This window comes from Lemur catta, chromosome 2 (genome assembly GCF_020740605.2).
Source record: "Lemur catta isolate mLemCat1 chromosome 2, mLemCat1.pri, whole genome shotgun sequence".
NCBI lineage: Eukaryota > Metazoa > Chordata > Mammalia > Primates > Lemuridae > Lemur > Lemur catta.
The window spans coordinates 27540447-27550760 of record NC_059129.1 but is presented as its reverse complement, the minus strand read 5'-3'; positions in this window follow the sequence as shown (position 1 = coordinate 27550760).

The following is a 10314-nucleotide window of genomic DNA, read 5'->3' as shown; positions in this document are numbered from 1 at the left end:
TGGGCAACATAGGGAGACCCTATCTCTACAAAAAAATTTTAAAAACTTAGTCGGATATAATAGCTGCCGCTATAGTCCCAGCTACTCAGGAGGCTGAAGTTCAAGGATCACTTAAGCCCCCTGCAGTGAGCAATGATTGTGCCACAGTGCACTCCAGCCTGGGCGAAATAAAATAAAAAATTAAAAAAAAAAATACCTGCACCCCAGGCGTCTCATTTGCCTTCCCCCCTCGTCCTGCCTGCTCTGGCATTTCCAGCCCTGCCTCCTGAGACAGCTACCGGGACATCGCAGACAGGCTTGACGCAGGGGCCTCCGCGCTGCAGGCTTCCAGGGAACCGTCTCTGGGCTCCCATCCCCGGGCCCGGCCCTGAATTAATTTCCTCCTCTCAGCCGCTCCCTGAAAGGACGGGGTGGGGGTGGGGGAGCTGCAGGACGGACAAGCTTCCCAGAGTCACCGAGAGTAACCAAAGGGGGACTTGAACTCCTGGCTCCAGACTCCCAACCCAGCAACATCGAGGGCCCAAGGATTCCGTTCTCTTTGGGATACCTCTTTCCCTGTTGGGATATCTCTCATCCTCTCACCCCACCCTGCCCGGCCTCGGTCCGGCCACCGGAGGCACAGTGACAGGGACATCCTGGGGGTGTCCCCCGGCCGACTGACGCCCTCTTAGACACTGGCTGCGCGGATAGTGTCCTGGCGAGGACTCTGCATATTGAGTGTCCCTCCCAGATCCAAACTAGTAACCTCCCTTGCCCCAGGCGCCTCCCAGGGCCGGCGTGCCCCCTGCGTCACCCGCAAGCTGGGGGACAGACGTCCCCGACGCCCAGTCCGTCGCCTCCGCTGCGGGCGGCCCTCCAGGCCTGCGGAGGGCGCTGTGGGCGCCGGGGCCGCGCCGCTCTGGCCGGCGGGCGGGCGGGGAGGCCTCCTCCGTGGTGGTGCGCTGTCCAGCATTTCAGCAAGCGGCGGCGGCGGCGCCCGCGGGGACGGAGCGCGCGGGGCCGCGGGGCCGCGGAGCTGCCCGGCCCAGCTGCGCCCAAGAGGCGGCCCGGACGAGCGGGACCGGAGAGCCTGGCTCCAGCGCCCGGCAGAGCGCGGCGGTCAGCGGGGAGGTGAGAGCCCCTGGTGGGGCGGGGGCATTTCCCACAGGGGCTGGGGCTGGGTCGATCCTCGGGCCTCCCCAGCCGAGCCGGCCGGAGCCCCAGGCCCCGGAGCAGAGGGGCGGTGATGGGGGACTGCTAGAGTGTCTGTCCGGGCGTGCGAGGCACCCGGGGGACAGAGGCGAGGAACGTTATTCATTTCACCGAGAGGAATGCAGAAGGAGAGGAGCCTGCGGGGTCGCGGGCGGGACTCCCCTGGGCATCAGTGACCATGACCCGATCTGTGAGGGTGCCAGGGAGATCCTCAACCACAGTGCAATCGCCCTCCCCCGCCGAGGAGAAGGACCTGCTCCCCAGGGAACGGGGAGACCGACGCAAGGACCCTGTGGAGATGCTGGTCACTGGTGTGGTGTGGGGAGCAGGCCCCCCCCCCATGCTGCGCCTCTGTCCAGCAGGGGGTGCCGGCATAGGGGACAGTCTGGCCTCTTTCCCAGCTGCCCAAATGCCCCTGGGGAGACACGAGCTGGCAAAGAGAACTGGGTCTCACACAGGATGGCATTTAGTCTCACACTGGGAAGACAATGAAGGACACAGAAGAGAAAATAGCTCATAGGAGTTTGGGGGGATGTCTCTGTGGCCCCCCTGGGTGCCCAGAAAGAGTTTCTAGAGCCCAGAGTGGGCCCAGCCCCAGAGCGAATTCCTGGGGAGGAAGAGAGCTGAGGAAACAGACGCAGGCTCTGCCTTGCATCCTCCTCCCCCTCCCTCCCAGGGCTCCCGCCTGGACGGTGTTGAAGCCTCCTGCAGCTCCCGCTCTGGCGGCAGGTCCACTGTGGGAGTGGGCTTGGGGTGAGCAAGACAAGGGCACGGAGGTCTGACCTGGCACTTCAACGCTTGTGCCCTGTCCCAGCCGTAACTTCTCCCTCCCCTAAGGCCTCATTCACTCTGGCATCAGAGGCCTGAGCTGGTCTTTTGTCCCATGTCGAGAGAAAAGGCAGGCACACTACTTTGACAGAGAGCAGGGCAGTGGCTGTTGAGTTCCTCTGTCCAGGGGGCATCTTAAGGTCATGGCCCCAGCTTGTGCCAGATTCTTCCTCAGCCAGAAATAGGACGAAGCTGGAGAGGAAATTGCTCCCACACACTACCAGCGTTTTGGTTCCTTAACTTGATGCCCCGTCCCACTCTCCTGTGGGGTGGAGGAGGTAGTCTTAAACAGTGACTAAAGAGTCAACTGGATTTTAAGAGGTGGAGGTGGGTGGGCCGGGGGACTTCATGGACTCTGAAGTCAGAGAGACATGGGATGTGACCTCAGACAAGCCACCTGACCTTTCTGAGCCTATTTCCAAATCTGTAAAACAGGTAGAGTGTTAACAATATCTACTTTGCTGTTGAAAGAAATAATCCAGGTAATGGATGGGAAACTACTTTTAAGCTAAAAAATGCTGGATGAGTGTTAGCAAATAGATACAAGTAAGACTTTCTTAAAGAGGAGCTGGATAAAGGTGGACAAGTGTTCAGCAGTGTTTGAAGCACGTCTTTCTCTTCTTAGAGGACATTGGTTGAGGGCCCTGTACCAGGCTCCGTGCTAAGCACATGCTACAGTTGGCTTAGCTAATCCTCACAAAAGCTTCACACGGAAGGTATCATCGTCTCTATTTCATAGCTGAGAAAAAAGGCTTGAGTGACTTTCCAAGGTCATGAAGCCACTCGAGCTGTCTTCCCTGGGGCAGAAGTGTTGCGGTTACCTGTCTCAACCTCTTGATGTCAAGGCCCAGTTAGGTGCCCGTGTCTTGATTCATGATGCCAGCTTTACAGGTGGGGAGCCTGAGGCACAGGGTGAGGTGTGCAGTGCAGGGAGGAGGTGACTCCCCCAAGGTCACTGGGATATTGGGAGGTGGACTGTGTTTTCAACTGACCAGCTGGATGCCACCACTGCTGTCACGCCTGCCAAATGAGGAGTCTGGGTCTGACAAGCCCATCTGCTCACTGCCGCACCCTCTTCCCGTCTCCTCTGCCTGCCAGCCTCTCGCTGACCTCGGCAAGCCCGTGGCCTCCTGTTCCTTTCTGAGTGGCTAACTGTCACCTCCTGAGATGGCCCCTTGTGCCAGCACTGCCGGGGTCAGCCTCCCCTACTGACTTCTCCCCTCCTCCCCCCACATTTTATTGTCCCCATGGACAAAATCATAGCTCTTCCTGTCCCAGCAGCCAGCCAGGCACTGAGGAGGAGGTCAGGGGCCCAGCCTCTTCCTTAACTCCTACACACACTCTGAGCCCCTGCCCATGGGCCTGCCACTTCACATGCATGGTCTCATCTTATCCTCACGTTACCTGGTGCCAAAAGTGCTGCTGTTTCCCTTTCACAGAGGAGCAAAATAAGGCCTGGAAGTGTGATGTGACTTTCCCAAGGTCACAGAGCAAGGTCTTGGTGCACCCGAAGCCCACTGCCTTGAGGGCCCAGGGTGGCTTCCACGACACCCCTCTGCCCTCAATTCTCCATGCTCTCCCAGGTGAGGGTCTCCCGGGCACTGTGGGCCACCAGGTGTCGGGGGGTGGCATGTGGTAGAGGCAGCTGAAGGACTCCAGGACAGGAGTTCAAGGACCTTCTTTCTGGGCCCTCCTCTGATTCCGGCTCCTTGTATGACCTTGAACAGGTCCCTTCCCATCTCTGGGCCTCCGTGTCCCTAACCATGAAATGATGGGGTTGAATTAGATGACCCCCCTCACTTGAAGGCCCTGTAAGCACCAAATTTTAAAATCTCTCTTCCCTCTAAGTGTTGGGAAGCCTGTGATTCCATCAGCAGAGATAGAAGTCACCTGCAGTGTTTCAAGCTTTGAAAGGTTAGTTGGAGCTAAGATTTCAAATCCACCTGTCCCTCCCACCTACAGACTTGGGGTTTTAAATAAAGGGGAAAATATGGCTTAGAGAGGCCCAGTGGCTCTCCTGGAGATCCCAGGACTCTTTGGCTGAGCCAGGATTAGGCCTTTTGGCCCAGAATTTGAGGTGACCAGCAGGGACACTGAAGATGCCCTCCACACACCTCCCAGAGTTGTTCGCCAGAGCCAGGAGGCCTCCAAGGCACACACACAGGTCCAGGGAAGCAGCAGGGGTGCAGTGGTGGAGGCTGATTCTTGGAGTTTGGGGGAGAAGAAGGGGTTTTGCAGCTGGTGTTCTACAGAGAGGAGGCAGGGCCCAAAGGAGGCTCGGGTCAGTATGGTAACCGCTCCAGCTGAGAGGGGAGGGGCGGCAAGAAATGGAGGAGAAGTTCCTTCTCAATTCCAACTCCTTGGCTGGTGAAGGAGAGGGCAGCTCAGCGAGAGGGCAGGGTGTGATGGCGGAGGGGATGAGGAGGGCCCCGATGCAGGCCTGAGGCTCAGGGAGGAGGAAGGGGCTCAGGGAGGTGGTGCCCAGAGGAAAGCAGCTTTCCTGTCCAGAGAGGGGAGGAGTCAGAGGAGGGGAAGGCATTTGGTGGGGAGGGGCGGGGAGGGGGCACTTGGTAAGGGGCAGTGGGTTCAGAGAGAAGGAGGGGGTGGTCAGAGAGAGAGCAGGAGGCCCAGAGGAACAGAGGGCCTGTGACAGGGAGGGTCTCATTACCAGCCACAGCAGACCCCAGCCTAGCCCAGCCTATGTCTTCATTGTGGCTTAGCACCTGCTGACACCTCCAGACTCCTGCCCGCCACCCTCTTCAGGTCATGAGCACGGGAGGAGGACGCCTCCATCCCCAGAGGCTCAGCCCTGGGCGCCCCTTGTCCTCCAGAACGGGGGTCTTAGGGGGCCTGGGCAGGTGAGCCACTCCCAAGTTACCCAGGCTGAGAGTCAGAGAAAGGCCTCAGTGGCCTTGTGTGCCTTGGCTCTAGAGCAGCCCCCAACCCCCAAGGACTCCCCCGTAGCCTAGAGCCGCCAGCCCGTCCGTCTGCGGCACTGCTTCCTGGGCAGTCAGCCTGGCCTCAGCCTCTGCCGCCCCCGCCCTGGCCTCCTGCCCACTGCAGAGCTGCTGTGCTCCCTCAGCGTCCTGCCGGGGCCTCTGAGGGTGATGAGGACCCCAGGAACCAGGCGGCTTCCTCAGTCGAGGAGCTACAGCACTGAGCCCCCTCCCCACCACCGTTCCCCAGAATGTCCCAGGTTGGAGACAGGAAAGACCAAGTTGTACTGAATTCTTTTGATTTCAAGAATGGCACGGCTTCGCCGTACAAGGCTTGGGAGATACAGAAACCAGGGAGAAAATAAAAGTTCCAGTGATCCCACCACCCAGAGATGACCACTGTGACTCTAGTGGGGTGTTTTCCATGTGTTCACAGACGCATAGAGTTAAATAACGGGAACGTGCGGCTGGGGGGTCTGCATCCTATCTTTCACTCTGTCATGAGCATTCTCTGATGTCCTTAAAGATTCTTCAAAAAGCATCCTTTTAAATGGCCTTATAAAGACTGGGCATGGGTGGGGCTGCTTCCCAGGGAGCCAGTGAGAGCAGCAGAGAGCGCCTCCCCCTGCCCTGCCCCTCTTGGGCGGGCACACCTTTGGGGTCTGCTGGTGTGGGGTTCCCTTGGCGAGGATGGCTTTATGGTGGGGAACAGGTTTTCCGGAACAGAGTGTGACATCGACCTGCTTCCTCAGTACCCCCTCCAGGGGCTGAGGTGGGGTGTGGCCAAGGCTGCTGGGGAAGGAGGGCCTGAGAATGTCACGTACCCCCAGGGAGGGTGAGAGCCTGGATCCAAGCAGACCCCGGAAGAAAGCAGCACTCGGAGCCGGAGCCGGAATCAGGTGATTCCCAATCTCCTGCACTGTCATCTCAGCTGGGCCCCGACCTCCACCCTCGGGTCTGTTTCCTCTTCTGGAAATGGGCATCATAATACCTGCCTCCAGGTGTGATATGAGAAGTGACTCGGATTGTGGGTTTGAAAGTACCCAGGAAACGGTAAAGCCCGGTGCACTCCTGTGCGACAGTGGTCACCATTTGCGTGGGGAAGACTGTACATCGACATTTACTCGCTGCCTCCTATTTTCTGCCCCCAGTATGAGCCCTGAGAACACACAGGAGAATCAGACACTGATTCAGACCTTGGTGGGCTCCCAGACTGGAGGGAAAAGAAGGCAGTTGTGGGAAGTGACAGTGACGACCCACTGAGGTTTGGCTAGAACTAAGTTGTCCAAGGTAATGTCGCAGCCAGAAGAGGCTTCTGAGAGAGGTGACATTTATGTTGGGCCTTAAAGAATGACAGGGTGTCAGACAGAGAAGGCAGAGGATTGGCACTCCAGAGAATGGCACGAGCAACAGCACAGAGGTGTGACATGCCCTGGCTGGATCAAGGGGATGCTGAATTATCTCAGGTGGCCACAGCACAGAGGACAGAGGGTGTGCCGAGGAACGGAGGGCAGTCCAGTGGGAGCGGTCGGCGGGTCAGGCCTCGAAGGACCCTGAAAACCACTGTAAGAGCTGGGAATGTATTTGGAAAGCAGTGAGTCATAGAAGGCTTTGGAGCAATGTCATGAAATGGTCAGATTTGCTCTTCAGGAAACCCACTCTGGCTGCAGTGGGGTGCGTGGGGGAGGGGAGAGAAAGAGACCAAGGGCAGAGAGGCCAGGGACACTGCATTCATCTGGGCAGGAGGTGACGGCACCACTGAAGAGGGGACAGGTACTGGAGACGCACTTCTGGGAGATTTGACAGCAGAGTGCGTGTGTGTGTGCTGCAGGCTCGGCTCACCCAGGGACACAGGGAGAGGTGGGCATGCCCGTCCCCAGCTGATGGCACAGGCCCTGTGTCGAACAGAGAACCCTAGGTTGGAGGAGGGGACCTCAGGATCAGCAGGGCCATTAAGCCATCCTTTCCCCCATCGGGACACCAGGAGGGCTTCTGGGGAGGGAGGGAAGCTGGGACACTCAGGGTCCTGCCTCTAGGCAGTCTTGTGTCCCGCCCCCCCCCGCCCTGTCTGACACATGCTTCTTGGTCCTTGTGACCCATTCATTATTCTCCCCAGAACACCTCCTCTTCTCTGCCTCTTGGATGCTGTCTTCCTCTGTCCTCTGCTCTTTGGACATCCGAAAGTAGAGACGGTCATTCATTCATTCATCAAACACTTGCTCAGCAGCTCCTCTGAACTTAAAAGCTCCATTGGTATTGTCACCCCCAAGCCCTGCACTAGGCATCAAGAGCCGGGCGTGGTGGCGTGCACCTGTAGTTCCAGCTACTCGGGAGGCTGAGGTGGGAGGATCGCTTGAGCCCAGGAGTTCGAGGCTGCAGTGAGCTGTGATCATGCCTGTGAATGGCCGCTGCTTTCGAAAAGCGGGCGCAGAGGGGCAGTGGGGAGCAACACAGTCCTTGTGTCTGAGCAGCCCTCAAAAGAGCAAGGCCCACAAACAGGGGATGCTTTGGGACAGACTAGGGGTCACATGGTGCGTCCCAAGGGCTGCCCTGGTGGGAAGAACGGCTGCCTGCCTGGCTGGCTTTGGAGCTGGCCTCGCAGATGGGCCTCACAGATTGAGTGCAGGTTTGCCAGGGGGAGGGACAAGGGGCAGGGCGTTTCTGGCAGGAGCAGAGAGGAGCAGAGAAGAGGAAAGAGCACCAGGCACTGGGATATAGGGAGGCTAGACAGTCGGGGCTGGAGAGAGAGGCTGGCTGGAGGGGGCCTCAGTGCCAGGCGAGGCAGTCCGGCCTTTCTCCTGTGGGTGGGGGAGAACACAAGGACCATTCCCAGCAGATAAGCGCCCTGCCAGGGCTGTCCCGGGAAGGTCACCCCAAAGGGCAAGCACAGTTGGACAGATGGGCCTGTGTTGTGTTTTCAGGACAGGGGTCACATAGTCTGGGGCCTCTCCAGCCCGAACACCTAGAACCACTGCTACCACGGCCCCTATGTGTGGAATACCTGCTCCAGGACTTCTAGAACGGTCCATGAGACGCAGATCCTAGGACACACCCAAATAACTGATTCTGAGTGAGAGGCCAGGGGTCTGTGTTTGTTGTAGCTCCCAGGTGACCGTAGCTGTGGAGTTGAGAACCGGGGCCGCGTCGCTGTGCACACGAGGTTCCCTGTGCCTGGGTGTCCTTCTTCCCTCTGCCTCTCCCTCCATGAGCTTCAGGCTCTGCTCCGACTCCTCCTGGGCAGCGCCTTGCTCCAAGCTCTCCCCTTCTGCGTGCCCAGGGGCCCGGTGCTGCTCCTTCCTGGGCCCCACGTGCACTCCATCCTGACTGTCGTCACCCTCTGGTTCATGTGGCATTTCCCACGTGCCGGGCCCTGCTGCATGTGTCAACTCCTTTAGTCCCCACGACCTCCTATAAAGTAGGCAGGTCGTAGCTGAGGAAACTGAGGCACAGAGAGGTTAACAATGTCACCCAGCTGAAATGTGGTAGGACCCCAGAGGCTGCACAGAGGTTCTGTAAGGCCCCCGACTGATTGTTCTTTGAGGGCAGGGACCCCATGTGACTCAGTGCTGCAGGTCACCAGTGCAAGCACAGGCCTAGCATCTAGGGGGTACTCAGTTTCCTCATCTGTAGGATGGGCTGAAGGGTGGCAGGTCCCTCCCAGGGCTGCTCTGCATCTTGGGGAGTCCATGGCCCTGAGCAGGACTATAAAGCTATGAGGTGCTTGGTCTGGGGCAGGGCTGGTGGCAACAGAAACAGGGGCCCCTCTCTGGGACTTTGGGTGGAACAGTTTCCCAGACAGGAGGTCTTTTCCCCTCCTCGGCTACCATCCCCCAGAAATCAGACCCTCTCGACCCTGGCCTGGGGCCGGGGCTGGGCTTGCGGCTGGGCTGGGGTGGATGCCCCGATGAAGATTCTGGGGTGACATGGGGCAGGGTGGAGACCAGGAGAGGCCGCTGCATAAGAAGCTCCCGCTCCCAGTCTGACCTTAAGGGGCTCACCCCCCAGAGCAAGGAGAGCCTACCCCCCATTCCTGCCTCCCACCCGGTGTCCCTCAGGAGCCATGGGTTATTGTCAATGATGTTGTTAATTAACTGCTTAATTAACTATTTAAGCTAATCAGATTAATTGACATTAATTGGCTACCATTTGTCAAGAACCCTGAAAAGCTGTGCTTCCCGGAGTTGAAGTGTATGACTGGTGCTGTGCAGGGGACTCGGGGAGGGGCTGTCACCGCACCGCACCGCACAGCTGGAGGTGAGCAGGTGGCAGGCAGTGGCAGGTCCAAGGGCACCAGAACTGCTGCCCAGTGGCTGTGCACCTCCGGGCAGCGCACAGGGAGCCTCGGACTCCTGAGTTCTGGCCCCTCGCACCCTGGGAAGCATCTCACCTCTTCTTCCGCCTTGGTGGCATAAATAAGGGTTTCACAGACACCAGAGGAAGAGTAAGAAACTTTCCTTCGTGCATCTCCAATGGCTGTAAAGACCTCGGAGGGGGAGAGACCTTAAAATCCTAAATAAGCTATGCTATAAGTAGGTCAGCACATAACTGCCGGGATGACGCTCATATATTTAGTAAAAAAACAAAAAAAGTGAAGATGAGCAGTATAAAGTAGATAAAAATATGCAAAATATTAAACTGTGATAAAATAATCAGATTTGCATTATTTAGTCAATTACAGCCCCCAAAACCCACAGTACATTTTTATGCCTGTTTTAAAACACAACTCACAGTTTTAAATTATGGCACTTGAAACAACAACAAAAAAAAACTACTATGAAATGCATCCTACGTTTCGGGGAGAAAAAAAGCCAACCCACTCAAAGATGGGAGTGTGAATTTGTCTTCAGAGCCATTCTCGCAAGATCAAATGGCTCCCGCATTTAGTCCGATGCTGAGCTGGGAGTTGGGAGCCTGCTGTCTTGTCTTGACTTTGGCACTGACCCTCTGAGGGTCCCTTCCCATCTCTGGGCCTCAGTTTCCTAAATGGTGACTCCCTGGCCGTCTTCCTGAGATGGTGCTTGTATGGAGCAGGGAAGTGAGGATTTCAAGTATATAGGAGGCGCATACAAATGTGAGGAGGAAAGAGGTCCATTTAGGTGGGAGGATCAAGCCCCCCAAATGGGGGGTGCTTTCTGGAGAGAAGGGGCTCCTGGCTTGGTAACAGAGGTTTCTAGCTTGGTAAGGGAAGAAGACATGGGTGGGAAATGTGGGGTCTCTCCTTCCCCCTTTACTGTCCAATCGTGCCGCCCCTGGGGGAGGAAGGACCGAGAGAGACTGGAGGCTGTTGCCTGGCAACGAGAGGCGCATCTGGATCGACGGGAAAGGCAGCGATGCTCCAGCCCCCAGCCCGGCTCTCTTT